The sequence below is a fragment of the Piliocolobus tephrosceles genome, chromosome 1 (genome assembly GCF_002776525.5).
Source record: "Piliocolobus tephrosceles isolate RC106 chromosome 1, ASM277652v3, whole genome shotgun sequence".
Lineage (NCBI taxonomy): Eukaryota > Metazoa > Chordata > Mammalia > Primates > Cercopithecidae > Piliocolobus > Piliocolobus tephrosceles.
In genome coordinates this window covers 15,845,405-15,862,887 of record NC_045434.1, presented here as the reverse complement: position 1 = coordinate 15,862,887, position 17,483 = coordinate 15,845,405, and positions in this window count along the sequence as shown.

Below are 17,483 nucleotides of genomic sequence, written 5' to 3'. Positions count from 1 at the left end.
TTTTTTGTTTTTTTGAGACGGAGTTTTGCTCTTGTTGCCCAGGCTGGAGTGCAATGGCATGATCTCAGCTCACTGCAATCTCCATTTCCTGGGTTCAAGCAATTCTCCTGCCTCAACTTCTCGAGTAGCTGGGATTACAGGCATGTGCCACCATGTCTGGCTAATTTTGTATTTTCAGTAGAGATGGGGTTTCTCCATGTTGGTCAGGCTGATCTCAAACTCCCAATCTCAGGTGATCCACCTGCTTTGGCCTCCCAAAGTGCTAGGATTACAGGCATGAGCCACCACACCTGGCCGAGATCACTTAATCTTTATAGCATGGGTTTTATCACAATGTCTTTATAAATTTGGCACTCAGTGAATATTTGTTGAAAGAATGAATTGAGGGTCGTTTATCCATCAGCTATTTACCAAATAGGTCTAATTTAGAAAAGTCTTGCAATGATTACCTGGTTAATTAATTGTCTTCTGTATTCTGTGATGCTTCACCTGCCACTTTGTACAACAGCATTTGCCCTGTATTACCCTATATGTGATGGCCCTGACATAAACTATTGATCATCCACTCAAAGTCATTCCATGTGCTGATTTCCCCATTACTACATCCTACTACATACAACTTCATACTTAGCTTATATCTCTTGCAGCTCCTCCAGTTCTTGTCCTAATATCACAATAGAAGTTAAGTGCAAGGGGAAGTTTGGAGGGAGATATCAACATGTATATAGTAGATGATCTCAATTCTGCCTACTGCCTGAAAGTCTCTATACATTGAGTTGCCCTGAGTTCTAGTCTTGGCCCTGACCTGTTCAATGCCTAAAGCACTTTACTAAAGTGGATGCACTCTACAAATTAATTCTGCCTATTCATCTCCGAATTGCAGCTAGGAAAAGCAGAGGCCTTACTCTTAGGCCTATTTGGCATTATGAGATATTGTAGATGCACCCTTCATTCCCTTCTGCAGTTTCTCTGCCTTTTATCAACAGCTGGTGGAAGACTCCCATCTCTCCCTGTTTCAAAGCATGACCTTCCACTTGAATATCTTTCAGAGTTCCTAAGGAATCCTCTATTTTTAAATTTGCTTGCAATTCCACGAGGTCCCCAAGCTCCACCCTTCCTCAGATCTGTGTTCTTACACTGCTCTACATTGCAATTCTTATATCCTCTTGTCATTTAAGAAGACTTTCCAAGCCCAGGAAAGTTAATTTTGGAACATAAAGCTTGAAGGCTTACCAAGTTTAATTACTTTCCATACAGCTAATAACAAAAAACCATCCCCTGCGCCCTCCCTAAAAGGGTGATAATCATTCCTCCACGTGAAGGAACAGAACATGTAAAGCCAGCAGACAGCATAAACGTTGCTGAAAACAGGATCTGCTAATGATAGAATCTTGCCTAACCTTTTTCAGTCTCTGATTCTGTTCTGTAACTAGAGAATTCTAGTAGCTGCTGCCCTGAGTGGGCACCGCTGAAGATTACTAAGTAGATTTTAGCCCAATCGTTGAATCCTTCACATTTGGTACATATTAAATATTTTTGGCTCTAATTAGCTCCATAATTTAGTCACTAGGAGCCTTCCATCTAATTCATGGACATATTTTCCATTATCCCTTGGGTTTGCTTTTTTCACCCTTCTTATATCTCAGATTAGCAGAACTACTATAACTCAAACATTAAATTATGCAATGTCAGGACTACTGTTAGTAAAAAAATCAAATGTTAACTTTAGAGATTTTTTTCCAATTAGTTTAAGAGATCACACAGACATCTTTTGTAATCAGAAAACACACAAATATTTTGTGTTGATATTTTGTTCCTATTATGTTAATATCATCTCATTCCAAGTCTATATTATTTTAATTTGATACCTAATGGTGTCAGGCATTTACTTTTCTTAATAGCTTTCAGATCAATGCAGGCTGTATAAAAAACAAAAATCTGATGACTTAAAAGAACACAGTCATAATTTACTGAATGAGGAAAATAGTGCATGAATGGGAAAACGAACACAACTGTCATCTGTGTGCCTGTGTGTGACTTTTGTCATATGAATGCTGGCATCAAGTTACATGAGGTATACTTTTTAAGTTCTCTTAGATGATAATTCCAGACAATAGTGATTGGCTGCCAAAGTTTACAGAGTTGATATAGGAGTGAGGTCTAGTATGCAGAAATGTTTCAGACTCAAAATCAAAACTCATAAGTGCACTTTTAAAATGAGAGTGTTCTTCTGATACTCACTGCAGTTCCCAGTAAAGAAACTGAGACCCTGAGAAATGACACCACTTTCTCAAAGGTACACGGTTAGGCAAGGTCATGGAGTGGAGGCTTTTGACTCCCCTGGCGGTCTTTAACCTATAAAATTTCTCTCCACCCCCAGCCCATCTGCTGATTCTGGGCATGGCATCTATATTTGATCCAGCTTCTCAGAGCATATCAACTGTAAGCCAGTTGGATGTAAATACAAAGAGAGCAGAAAACTCTTTTACCAGGCAGCTGGAAAGTTTCACTTGGAATTTATTTTTAGCATCTTGTGTGTGCTCAGGAGCAACCATGGCAACAAAGGCACCTGGGAGAGCCTCTCACAGGGACAAGTGATAGCACCAGAGGGACGCTGCCTCATCTCCACAGGGAATCAGCGACAGGCTGGACATGTTCCTGTTACTAGGAAAGCCGTCACCAGAGAAGAATAATCTCAGAATCAGCAGGGCTCACCTCCACTTAGGGAATAAATGACTGATGAGATCATCTACATAAACCTGTCTTCCCTCCCCTTCCTTACCTTCCTTTCCCGGCACTGATACAATGTGTAAATACAATATGTAAACACAAGTTTCTGTCCACCTTTAGGTCTGATCATATGTCATGTTTTATTTACTACAGTCCTTCATGAAAGTTAGAAACCACATAGCCACAAGACAGGAAATGAACCCTTCAAGACCTCAGGCTACCACGCTGTGAATGGCTTCAAAGGCATTCATTAGTCTTTATCATCTCAGCAAGGACAAAGTCAGAAGTTCAGCCTCTTTTCTCTCGAAGAACAGGTGAAAAGAAAGCTGAGGGCAAGGTGGTGCAAGAGAGAACACACCAACCGGAGAGGAGCCGGGGCTGCAAGAGACGCCACAGTGTCTGGTGAAAACTAGAACTCAAACCAGCTTTATATATTTCTCTTTCCCCAGGTCAAACACTTCCCAGGTGGAAGATGACATTAACTCATGGTAAAGAGTCCAGGGTCAATTCAAGAAATTCTTCAGTTTTTGAATTTCTCTGTCTAGTTCTCTGAATCCTGGCAGACTCCATGAGTGATTTTTTTTTTTTTTTTTTTTTTTAGACAGGATCTCATTCTGGTGCCCAGGCTGGAGTACAGTTGCTTGATCATGGCTCACTGCAGCCTTGATCTCCTGGACTCAGGTAATCTCCCCACCACAGCCCCCCAAGTAGCTGTGACTGCAGGCACGAGCCACCACACCCAGCTAATGTTTGTATTTTTTGTAGAGATGGGGTTTCATCACATTGCCCAGGCTGGTCTCCAGCTCCTGGGTTCAAGTTATCTGCCTGCCTCAGCCTCCCAAAGTACTGGGATTACAGGGGTGAGACACTGTGCCCAACCTCCATGAGTAATTTATCTATGTCGCAGTTCCCATGCTTGAGACAAGACTCTCAGCTTTCTGACCTGCACATACAAGACCACCACTATGTCATTTCTTCTCTTACATTTTGTAAAAATGCAGTTCTCTGCCTTATGCTTTTTGGGAAAATATCCACACTAAACACATTTAATGTTCACAGTTTATGAAAGGGTAGACCCAATGAAATAGATATACTTTAGCTCCATCTTGGCCATTTAGCATTTTTCTGCCTAGGTGCTTTTTCATAAGGACTTCAGAAAATCTTGAATGTTTCTAGTTAAATTTGGTACATTTCCAAAGAATATAGAAATGCATTGCATTGAATTTGTGGTTCAATGTTATCTTGAAACGTGATAGTGACTGATAAAGTGTTTGCCACAAGCATGTCTTCCATAATTTTAAACACATTTCAGTAAAATCCAAAGTTTCAGGATGATATCAGTACACTGAATTGGGTCCATCTACAGTCCTCTCATTCAATCACATTTGAGGTCTAGGACAGTGTTGTTCACAAAGAGGTATTTAATAAATAATGAATAGAGCAGGAAAAGAAAACCATCATTATAGTCACATGGCTGGAAAGACCTCTATTGATCTTTACTTCCCCACAAAACCACATAAATATATAATGGTATTATTGAACTAGCTTCCACCAAGCAAATGAACTATGGCATTTCTAAGAGCTATCCATGTCATTACGGAAAAACATCCTACAGATAAAATAAAAAGCAAGTCTTTTATTTGACCCCAAACTAGGAAAGACTGAGGGAAAGATATTCAGTTTATGCTTATTTTCTGTTCCTAAAAAAATTTTGTGAAGCATTGTTGATTCTCAGAGTTGGGAGAAATTAAAAAAAAAAAATCAATGATTCATTTTTTTCCCCTATAAACTTGCAGCCACAATGTACAGACCCATATCATATTGGGATAAGTCAATCGCCAATCTAAATTACTAGGTAACTACTATGTACTTAGTAGAGACTAAGCCCCAATGCAGAATAAAGGATGGCCCTGGGAATCAATTCTTAGCATAAAGAAGCTGCTGCAAACTTAGAAGCAGGAGCCCACTTCTAAGGGCTCCCCAGGATCACAGTGTTCGAAGGATGATCATTCACAGTGGCTACAGTCCAGGTGCAAATGAGGGCGAGCAGACATCGAGGCTCGCAGTACAATATACACATTCAGGAGAGGTTCTGTTTCAGGAGAAATGATGCAAGACATTGGTTCTAAACTCTCTTGGTTTCAAAAGAGGATCCTGTTCTTAATTTAGAATATTTGCAATATATGCATTGGAAAGGAAAGCTGTGAATAGAAAATAAATTCCCCTCTGTATTGCTGATTGGGAAATGGCCGCCATATCATCTCTCCAGGAACGTGATGAAATTGTACTTCCACTCGTATTGCTTTCTCTGCCAAAACGAAAGCCTTCTTTTTAACTGATTTTTCCTCAAAATAGATAACAGACATCTTTGAATTCTACATAAAAATAATTATGGAAACAGTTTTAAAAGACCTATTGCAATATCTTCAGATCAATTCCAAGTGAACAAATCATGGTGACATTTGCTTGGCCGTGTGACATGCAGGCAGTTGGCGTCAGACTCAGCATCTTTATGCTACACGGTAAGACAAAATCTGACCTCTTAAACTTTAGACATGAAGGAAAAAAAGAAAAAAAAAAAAAAAAACAGCAGCCCAAATTGAGAAGGTGAAGACAGCCTTCAGGAAGATATAGGTACTATGTATCTCACACCTCAATGTCCTCCACAAATAGAAAATATGATTGATCCAGAAGTAGATTGTACTGAAGAAAAGAAGAAGAAGAAAATGAACTAGATAATTTTCCAAAGCCTCTGATCCACCAGCCCTTCCCCTAAACCTGAGGGCTGTCCACTTGCTTATGCTATCTCGATCTCTTAGAGAAAGAAGCCTAAGGGGACTATTTCTCTAACGAAACACATCACAGTTCATCTTTTCTTTGCAAGGATTTATAACAAGAGAAAGAGACACACTCATTTTCATGTAATTGTAGGCAGCAAGACATCGTTGAAAATGCATAAGAATTACAGTTGCTAAATCTGAGTTCAAGGCCAGAAGGGGAATTTCATCTCTCTGAGACTTGGCATACACATCTTTAACCAGGGACTAATAAGTCCTACACAGTGGAGAAATCTTGAGAACTAAAGGTCCTAAGGCCTATGAAAATGGTATGCAAACATTGATCTAGAAAGGACCAGGGAAATCATCTTGGCCACTCCTTTAGCTCTCGGGCAGGATCACATCTCAGTTTTCCTGGACTGAATTAAACAAGTTCAGAGAAGGAACTAAAATGGAAAGTGTTTGATAACATTCCAAGGACAGAATATATAAATTCTTATAGCTTAATCCTTGTGGCTTTCTTTGCATCTCAGTGAAGATGGAAAATTTACCATATAATTAATGGCTTTTGTTTTCATGAAGCCTGTAGTATCACTTCTCAGCCATTTCTTTCAGAAACAGAATACTGCCAAAACTTTAACTGTTCCTTAAAACTGTGTTTGGAGGTATGTTCTACACTCTCTCCAATTACTCTAGCTCATTTTTTTCTGGGACTCAGAATTCTGTCAGTATGGATTCAGGTCCCATTCTGATGCAGTACTTCATGGTTCCTACTTGGGATGCACTCAGCCTTTTTATCCTACTGATAGGGCATCAGCTCCTTACTACTGTAACCCCTCAATGTTTTCTTGCCATTTATGTATATATAATTGCTTTGTCTTGTGTTTAGGCATTTTCTCTGTCCTTGATGTGCTTTTGTTAGTTCAAGTTGCCAGTTTATTGAAAACACATTAAATTCCTATATTTCTATATTTCAAGGTCTCTGCCCCACATATCTTAGTGTTAACTGTAAAACTAATGAAGGATACTCTCATTCCATCATCCAGGGGTTATGCAGTGCTGGGTCTAGAACCAATATCCTGTGAGCAATGGTTACCATGAAATTTTAAGTTGGTATTGCTATTTTTAAAAGTCCCCTCTTGCACATGAATTTCTCATCATGTGTATGGTCATAAAATGACTATGTAACTTAGCTCATGTAGGCCTAGTATTTTTGTATGACACATAGACTAGAATAAAAGTCTCTGTGAAGCTAAGATACCAGTGATTTTCTAGGGTTCTCCCTGGCTTATTTTCATAAACAATAAAAAGGACTTGATTGGCCTGACCAGGTGTGTATTTCATAAAGCTGCGTTGGTGGCTAACCAGGATTTTTATCCTCTTTAAGGCAATTTCAAAATGAGTTTTTCAGGGATATAAGCAAATAGTTAATCTTCACTAAATAGAGCAGATTCAACACTGACTTTTAAGGGCTGGAAGCCTTTTGCTTTGAGCTGACCATTTACTTACTTTCACAAAGAAAAGATAGTGACTTGGGCAGATACAGACATCTCTCTTTAGAACCTTTCAGCAACAAGCTGGTAACTACAGTCCTTTATGATAACAATAGGAGAAATGTATCTTTTCCCTACCCTCTGCCCACCATTAACTACTATAGTCTTGTTAACAGATGAAATAAATTTGATGTATTAATTCAGCAAAAGCCACATGTTCTGAATGAAAAGAAGCAAAATGGCTTTAGGTAGAACTGGGGAAACATTGTGAATCAGCTGCTGGCTTGGTAAGTCAGCCTTCCACAGCCTAACTGATGCCTGTTACAGGTTTTCAGCCTTCCATAGCCAAACTGATGTCTGTTACAGGTTTTCAGCCTTCCACAGCCTATCTGAGGCCTTTTACAGGTTTTCAGATCAACTTGCCAATAATAATAGCAGAGGTAACATACCAGCTTATTCGAAGAGAAGTATTAAATAACATAAGATTTCCCACGCATATCTAATTTCTTGACCTCACGCTTTAAAACACAGAAGGGGAAGGTGTACAAAAACCCTGTTTCACCCAACTTTGGCACCTTCTCTGTCATACTCATGTATTCTATCCCTCAAAAAAGCTTCTTGAAACTCACACTAAAATCACCAATATATCTAGAGAGGCACTTTCCTCCACTATTGCAATTTATTTCCTCCAGGCCCATTGACTTTCTCAAAATGGACATAAAAATCACAATTTTTTCATCTTCAAGATTTATTCTAACCACCAGAGCCTTCTATAGCGTTTAGACCCAAGTGTCTCACTAAAATGTACCAACATTTTAGTTTTAATACAATGCATTGCATATATGAAGCAGCTCTCGGCAGAAAAGCAATTTCTACAAAATAATCTCTCACTGTGTGCCACATAGATTCAAGGATTCAAGTGATATTAAGAGGTTTCAAAGGAGAATTCTTTTCTTGTGAGTGCAAAATTGAGATGTTGAAATATGAAGCAGCTTGTCTTAAATCAACCCATTCAATAAGTAGTGAATATTTAATATGTGTTATAAAGAAACACGTATTGGGAATTATAAAGAAACTGCCTGACATGTCCCTTTGCTTCATGCACTTGCCTTTATGTTGGAAGATGACAAGACTAGCATACGTAAATAAGAAAAAGAGCACATTGCCATAGAATCTAATATTATGTCTGAGCATGGAAGTAATACTGGATGTAGGAAAAGTCGGTTGTTATGTGTGGGGAGAGATGGGAAGATTTAAATAATCTCTATGACACTATAATTCTATGAAGACTGATCACAATGGGCCAGGTCCTATCAGTAGAGCTTGAAGCAAAGCTCAAATATTCCTGCTTCTAAATGTAGTGCCTGCCTGTCCATTCCTAGACACAGTCAGGATCCCTGGCTCTTTGCAGCCAAGTTCGTAGTTAGTAACTGACTTTCGAAGGGAGTTATGGGATTCACAACTTCAAGTGTTCAGGGAAGCCAGATATGTGACCTGAGAGTCCATACCCCGTCTGTGGAGGAGACGGGTTACTGTGTCTTCTTATCTTTAGTCGATGGAAGTCATGCTACCTAGTTCTACCAGAACTCTCAATTCTTCAAAACAAGTTATAAGCATACATTTTATGGGAAATCTTATGATTTTTAAGAGTTGTCTGCCATTTTGTGACTTTGTGACCTCTGCTTTAGGTAATTCTAACATTTTATGGTGAGATCTTAGCTATTAGATTGAGATCTCAGAAAGTGAACATATATGGTTTAGCAATGAACAATGTCATAGGCTGTAAACCATTATCTCCCTGGACCATTACATTGACAGGTGCTTATCAGTGAGTGATTGTGAAGGAATTGTCTACCTGACTCACTTGGCCTTAAAGTATCCTAAGAGGATTCTGAGGTGCAGCTACTCTTGAGTTTAAGAATATTCTAAATAACCAAACTGGCCAACAGCTATAACCTGTTGGAATAGACAGAACCAATAGATGAATGGCCTCAAGTTAGAGATTTTTACTTTCCTAAAGACAGGCACATGCCAAATAACATTGCATTAATGATAACAGAAGAGTGATAGTTTTCCCCATACAGTACAAGAGACTCAGGAGAAACCTGAACTTGGAAATAGCCTATGTAGTAGTACTTAGCAAGCCATTTGGAGAATGGTTATCATTGGACTGCACTGCCCAACGCAATTGATTAGAGTCCCTTGTAATTAATAGTCCTTTATGTCTCTGCATGCCATTGAGTGAGTGCATAGGCAAGAGAAGCAAGGACCAATGCCAAAGATGTCACACAACCTGTCCTGAATGGTCAGCTTTCCCAACACAAGGACTGAACAAAAAGCACATCTAACATGAGGATGGTGGACACAGAGCTGTGTAGATAAATGCCAAAAGGTCTGCTGTGAACGGCAGACTAGAAACCAGCTTTCCTGCTGCTCACTCATTTAGATAAAGAAGCTCATTGGAAATACATATGGCATATGTTTTATATTAGGGGCAGGGAGACTGGGGGAAGGTCCATTAAAGAGAAGAATGACTGAACCTCAGTGCTGTAAGATTGGGGGAGATGTCAATTACCTCATTTGGTCTCTTTCTTCTGGAAAAGTCGATTACTGTCATGTAATTGATGGGCCAGGAGAGAGTCATAAAACCATGGAGAAGAGGAAACAGATGAATCCAGACTATTAAAAAACACGAGGTAGTGCTTACAGATCATCATCCTTTATTTTTGAAGGAGCTCTCCTCAACCAAATATAGGATAGAAGAAAACAATGTTAATTACTCTTGAAGGTTGTCCTGTTTTCTTCTTCCTATGAATTTTTATTTACAAAGAAAACACACTCCACCTCTCATGTCTTTTTTACTGAACTTTTTGTATTCAGTGCTTTCAGATGTTCGACCGTTGTACTATAACAGGCTAACATATAAATACTTTTTGATAGCAAGGTCCAGAAAAGGGATTTTAATTTCACAGACCAGGTAAAAAAAAAGAAGAAGAAAGTGAAAGAGTGCAAATCTTCCCATTTCCAAGTTATAGACTCATTGAGAATCTTTGTCCACACATACGCCGAGTTTCCAATCCATCTCCCTGTGAAAGGAGACTTGGAGAGCCTATGTCGGGCCCAGGGGAAGCAGCAGTGTGCATCCTGTAGCAGCCACAATGCATGGAGCCTGAGGACAAGTTCCAGATCATGTTCCAGAGAGCATGGCAATGGCCAGTTGTGGAGAGGTGCCGGCAAATGAGAAACAAAGAAGCAAGGGCCTCGGTTGGCTTGAGGAGGCCAGGTCAGTCAATGGTTGAAAGGTTGGAGGTACATGGAGAGCCACAGTGAGGACCTGTGAGTTAAACAAGTGGGAGTGGAGAGGATGTTTACATCCTGCTTAAGACTGCTGAGTATTGCTGTCAACAGCAAGTCATCCATTCGGTGGAGCTATGTCAAGAAAACAAGACAGAGAGAACACTCCATTGAAAATGCTTTCCTTCTTCTAGGCCTGTAGCAGGCCGCTCTTACAGAAAAGTCTACTCTGAATTCCTTCTCTCTAGGAGCACTTGGTTCATCAGCAGACCCCCTCTCCCCACTTCCATTTAGCCTGAATGTTTATTTTCTGTCTTGTCAACATTAATATATACAGGAGGCATCACCCACATTTTTGCCCAGCTCAAAATTTATCTTGCTGAGTGTAGTGGCTCGCACCTGTAGTTGTAGCTATCCAGGCTGAGGCAGGAGAATGGCTAGACCAAGAATTCAAAACCAGCCTGGGCAACATAGAGAGAGATCTCACTTCTAAAACCAATCCCCCCTCTCCAAAACCCAAAGTTTATCTGAGCAAGTGTGGGTTAGACTCTATTCTGCTACTAAACACAAAGATTTTCAACACGCTCTAGCTTTTTCCATATTGCGTTTTCTTCATCCAAAGATAATCACTTGCAAAGACAACTATTCTTAAAAATTAAAAAAAAAAAAAAAAGCATAGTAAAAAACAAATAAGGCCAGGCACGGTGGCTCACGCCTGTAATCCTAGAACTTTGGGAGGCCGAGGTGGGCAGATTGCCAAAGCTCAAAAGTTTGAGACCAGCCTTGCCAACGAGGTAAAATCCCATCTCTACTAAAATACAAAAGGTTAGCCGGGCATAGTGGCGGGTGCCTGTAATCCCAGCTACTTGGGAGGCTGAGGCAGGAGAATTGCTTGAACCCAGGAGGCAGAGGTTGCAGTGAGCCAAGATCTCACCACCGCATTCCAGCCTGGGCGACTAAGTGAGACTTGGTCTCCAAAATAAGCAAACAAAACAACAACAACAACAAAAAAAAACAGATAAAAGTGCATTATGTTTTTCATGTCTAAACAGTAGTTCATTTTGTCTATTGTTTTATGGCTGTCCTGCTTTTAAAAATTTACTGTTGTTTTTCTAAGTATCAATCTGTATCATGTAAGAAGTGCTGAATTGCTTCCCTTTTTCCTTCCACAATTAAGTGAATATTTGTTCGCTTTAGTCCGTAGTTTGCTGTACAGCCCCATGTAAGTATATTGGTGACTTTTCTTTAAAAGCCATTGTAGTGGGACTGGTCCTTGAGAAGGTTCAAAGTAGTATAAAATTACTTTTTTTAAAATTTTTTTTTTGAGACGGACTCTTACTCTGCTGCTGAGGCTCACTGCAACCTCCAACTGCCTGATTGAAGCTATTCTCCTGCCTCAGCCTCCCGAGTAGCTGGGATTACAGGCGCCTGCCACCACACCTGGTTAATTTTTGTATTTTTAGTAGAAACGGGGTTTTACCATATTGGCCAGGCTGATCTCGAACCCCCAGCTGAAGTGATCCATCCACCTTGGCCTCCCAAAGTGCTGGGATTACAGGCTTGAGTCACCAAGCTCGGCCTAAAATTACCTATTAAATAAGTAAGAATATACTTTTCAGAGTTTAGATTATAAGTTATCTAAGGACAATTAAAAGAACATGTTTATACATTTTGTATTATAGTATCTAGTGTAGTAATATTCTGATTAAAAAGATAAATCATTTAATAAACTAAGGAATTTATTGATGAATGCATTGAACATGTGACCTTGTTCTTGTGTGTGTGCATGTGTCTTGTGCTTGTGTGTGTGCACATGTGCACATCCCCCCTTGCTTTTGGCTTCCTTTCCCTCTTCTGAGGGAAATGGGATTTGTTATTGACATAACTCCATTCCTTCATTCTTTGATTTGCGTTTTTATTCACTCAGTATTTCTTTCAGGCAGTCAGTTGTTTAGCAAGAAAATGATGATCTTTTCAAAGTGCTGAAAGAAAGTATCCTGTAAAAATGTCTTCCAAATTAAGGTAAAAATACTTTTTTCAGTTAAATTAAAAATCAGGAGAATTCATCACCAGCAGATTCACAATGAAATAAGTATTAGAGGAAGCCGTGCTGGAATGAGGAAAATGATTTCATGTGGCAACTCAGAGGCTCAGGAAGTAATGAAGGGTAAGAGAATGGTAACTACGTGGGTAAATCTAAATGAATATTGACTATAAAAATCAATAATGATAATGTCTCGTATGGTTAAACATTATCTGGAGAATTTAAAAACAGTACATAATATGGGATGTAGTGAAATATGATAAAGAATACTAAGTCCTTTGTGTTGTACAAAAAGTGGAAAAAGTACTGATTCATTTTCGATTTTAGTAAGTCTAGAAAGGATGTTCAAACCACCGGATAGTCTCTACTATTACAAGAGCGATCAAACAGTATAATAGTGGGGATGGATACAATACAAATTCTTATTCAATCCAAAAGTAAGTAAGAAAGAAGAAAATAACAACAGAAAAAGTTGAGACAAGTAGAAAACAAATCATAATTACATTCCATTTAAATGAACTACAGATTTAATTAAAAGAAAAAGATATTCAGAGTGGGTAAACAATTATTTTCTCCTTAGAAGAAATACATATTAAATATAAGGACCTGGCCGGGTACAGTGGCTCACACCTGTAATCCCAGCACTTTGGGAGGCCGAGGCGGGCAGATCATGAGGTCAAGAGATCTAGACCATCCTGACCAACACAGTAAAACCCTGTCTCTACTAAAAATACAAAAAATTAGTTGGGCGTGGAGGCGTGCGCCTGTAGTCCCACCTACTAGGGAGCCTGAGGCAGGAGAATGGTGTGAACCCAGGAGGCAGAGCTTGCAGTGAGCCGAAATCGCGCCACTGCACTCTAGCCTGGGTGACAGAGCTAAAACACACATAATGAAATATGTGTGACCGTTCCTATCCATGTCAGATTAATTGATTTCTGGTTAATGGGTCAAAAGTCAAAACTTTTTTCTTTACAGATAGACTGCTATAGTTGTAGCTGTAGACTTAGAAACACGTTTAATAGGCTGGGTGTGGTGGCTCAGGCCTGTAATCCCAGCACTTTGTGAGGCCAAGGTGGGCAGATCATGAGGTCAGGAGATCGAGCCCATCATGGCTAACACGGTGAAAACCCATCTCTACTGAAAATACAAAAAATTAGCCGGGCATGGTGGCAGGCACCTGTAGTCCCAGCTACTCGGGAGGCTAAGGCAGGAGAATGGCGTGAACACGGGAGGCGGAGCCTGCAGAGAGCCGAGATCATGTTACTGCACTCCAGCCTGGGCAAAAGAGCGAGACTCTGTCTCAAAAAAAAAAAAAAAGAAACACATTTAATAGTACGAAAACACAAAACTTGACCACTAAAAGTCACAAAGAGAAAACACAAATATATAATTTTATGATTTACAAGTAATATAGAACATAAAACATTTAATCTATTTACCTATTGCCTACATTTCCTATATAACTATTGCCTATATTTGACCATTTTTGAACTACCAAAACAGCAATTTCAGATGGTTCAACCCAGCATTTATTTGTTTAGCATTGCAAGACAAGTTATTCAATTTACCTTTTATTAACTGTATACAAGTATAACTTACAAGCAGAAAGTGCAAAAATCATACATTTGTGGCTTTACTTATCATAATTTAATACACTCAGAAAACTACAGCTTGGTTCAGAAGACCCCAACACCCTTGTGTACATGATATATTCCTTTATTTATTCAATTCTTATTTAATTTCTCTCAGTAATGTTTGATAGTTTCTGTGTATATGTCTCGCACATATACATAGTTTCTGTATGCCTCAGTATATTTATTACTGTTTGATGGCTTGCAATGCTAATGTAAATGGTGTCATTTTATAAATCTCATTTTCTGCTTATTGTTGGTAAAAGAAAAATAATTGTTAGCGTTAAGTTTATGATTCTAAATAAACTTACTTATTAATTTAAATATTTTGTTTGTAGATCCTTTTGGGTTTTCTGCATAATAATCTGGTCACCTGAGAATAATGAGGCTTGCTTTTTCCTTTCTAGTTCTTGTATCTTTTCTTTTCCTTGTCTTGTTTTACTGGCTAGAACCTTTAGGAAAATGTTAGCTCCAAATCGTATGAAAAGGCATAAAGTGTGATTTAGTTTAAATCTCTCCAAGACCAATCTGGCTACCATATAGTCTCTTTGGACCAGGGATATAGGTCAAGGACTATAGTCACCATGGAACATAGGACTAGACTCCTGTTGCACCATGTCACCTGAAGGCTGGACTGGTACTTCAATTCTCAGTTGAAGAGCACTGAGAGGCATTTGTTTATTACTTCCCCCAGGATGGCACTGTACCAAGGTAATTAAGGAAGTTTATCATGAACATGCTGGGATAAGTTGGAAAGGAAACATGAAAGATGGAGATGGTGTAATAAAATGGTTTTGACAACTTTGGATCTGAATTCTTATCCTAATTTGATCCTCATGGTGCAATGTGTGAGTCTAAGTCAGGCCATTTCCCTGATGTAGATCCTGTTTTGATTCTGGCCATGCCTAGCTTCTTTCAGGTTGTGAAACGGATAAGGTAAAGATTGTTAAGTGATTTCTACTTCTCTAGGAATTTCTTCTAAGATTAGGCACATTATTTTTGATTGAGCCAGGAAGCAATAGAAAAATGAGAAGCAGATGTTGATTGTTGATTACCAGTTAGTTTCATTTTCCATCAGCTGACAGCCTTCACTCACTTTCACTCAGGCTATATTTATCATAAAGCCAACACATTCGGTTAAAAAAATGTAGCAATGTGAAGTGGGCTACAACATCTGGAGTTTAAATAAATTGGCCAGATGTTTTGGTGGTTTATAAATAAAGGCCAAAAAAGAAAAGAGAAAAATGAAACAAGGGGTAGGAGAGTGAGCTGGACTTATGATGTAGTTACCCATTCATGCCCTGCACCTCCTCAGAGTCTGCAGGAGATGAAGCTGTGTGAATCATGATTGAGGAGGTGGAATTAAAGGGATAATAAATTGTGGAACTTGGCCCTGAACAAAGAGAAGCAACTTTCGTTGTTGTAGTGTGGAGAAATGGGTGGTTGCCTCAGACTTTTTTTGTATCTAGAAATTATTTCTCAATGGCTCATAATTTTTGAATTATATTTACATGGCTTCTCATATCCAAGCCAAGGTATCAATTTGCTAAGAGGGCTTTGCCAAATTGGAAATAGATTTGCTTTCCATGTTGGAATTACTGATGAAAACTGCAGGCATAAGTTCCTTTCCCTTCCTTTTTTTTTTTTTTTTTTTTTTTTTGTAAAGGTGGAAAACATCTTGTTTTATTCTATTTCTTTCTTTCTCGGTACAATACACTTCATTGAATAATCCTCAAGCAGTTTTGAAAAGAGCTCAGGTTTGAGAATAAGATTTGTGCTCAATTTCAAACTTTGTACTTTTTAGCTTTCTAACTTGGTCAATGTAACCTCTTAGAACTTCAGTTTCTACCTCTGCAAGATGGGAACAATAATTATTATATCCTAAAGCTATTTTGTGAAATAAATGACTTAATAAAATGTAAAACACCTAGCACTGTTTCAAGTTGAACCATATGAAACTGCCCTTTTGTAGCTCTTCTAGATTCTCTGTTTAGGTAGATTTACTCCATCCTTCATTTGTGATTCGGAGATGCGCAAATCAGCTGGGTGTAACTACCTCTTGGCCTAGACCTAAACAGGAAGTTTTTTTGTTGTTGTTGATTTTTTTAAAGACTATCGGCTATCACCAATTTAAGCCCAGAGAAATAGGAACAGAATGGAAAATTATTCTGCACGACCATATGTGGGTTAATATGATACACTGAAATAGAAAATATTCAACATGTATTTCATTTATACTTCCAACAAATATTCAATGAATGGCCTATTACAGATGGAAAAGGTTCTAGGTGTTGGGGACACAGAGTTTACATTCTGTTGGGGGAAATGGATAATAAGCATAATAAATAAGTAAACTATATAGAAGTTAGAAAGTGATTCAATCTATAAAATAGCACCAGGAAGGCACGAGGAGAACTGAATGGATGAACATTAAATATGTTGTTAACTTGCAAATGTTTCTGAGCTTTATGAAGGAGGTTACATCGACGAGATAATAGCAATGAGAATAATAAAGATTCAATATAAAATCCTGGCAGGGTATAGCCCTTTTAGGTGGGCAGTTTTACCTGGTTGTTGTGGATCTTAAACCATGCTGGATAAGCTGCCCTTTGGACTAAGATATGACCCTTCTTCATAAAAGAAATGAAACCGACTATAATATGGAAGTAAAGTTAACAGAAGAATTCCCATCCAGAGCTATATTTTGAACAATATTCTTTCCCAGGGAAACTAGCGCTGTGAGGGGCTTGCTCTAATAGTCTTATATTTCCAGACATCATGATCTGATTCTGAGTTCTATGTGTTCTGAAATGATTGCCCTATAAAATGCTATGGAGAGAAAACCTATTTCTGATATTAGTTAAGTCTTTGTAGAAATGTTTCAGGTTTCTTTTTGATATTAGTGGGAACAGAAATTAATACCACAATGAAAGGGGCTCAAAATACCAGAATAGGTTGTTTGAGAGTAGCAGTTGCTAAAGAACTTTGAAGTGTGTAGAAAAAAAGGAACTATATAAATTAAAGTAAGGTTTTTTTAATTACTAGGTAAGTATTTCAGTATTTATCCTCAGCAAATGGCCTTGTTTCCTACTTCATACAGGAAATAAGGGACGAATGAAAGCATGGAACACTTCAGTTCCTACCTCCAAGTCTCTTGCTTCCAAATGTAAGCATATTCATAAAAAGTGTGCCTACATTTATCATTCATTTCATTCCCACTTTTTTCCCTCACGTTTGAATGTATACTTTCCTTTTCTTTCAAAATGAATGGCTTAGTGCAAGTGGTAGTTCATCCACCTCAGGCTAGTATACATGACCACAAAGTAAAAATCCCAACCTGAGGGTTACCCTGCCAAGATTTCACATTGAGTCTTTATTATTCTTGTTACTGCTTTTTGATTGATATAACATCTTTCGTAAAGCTCAGGAATACTTGCAAGTTACCAATATATTTAACATTCAGCTCACCCAATGCCTTAACTCTGCTGTTTTTATAGACTTATCTCCTGGATTC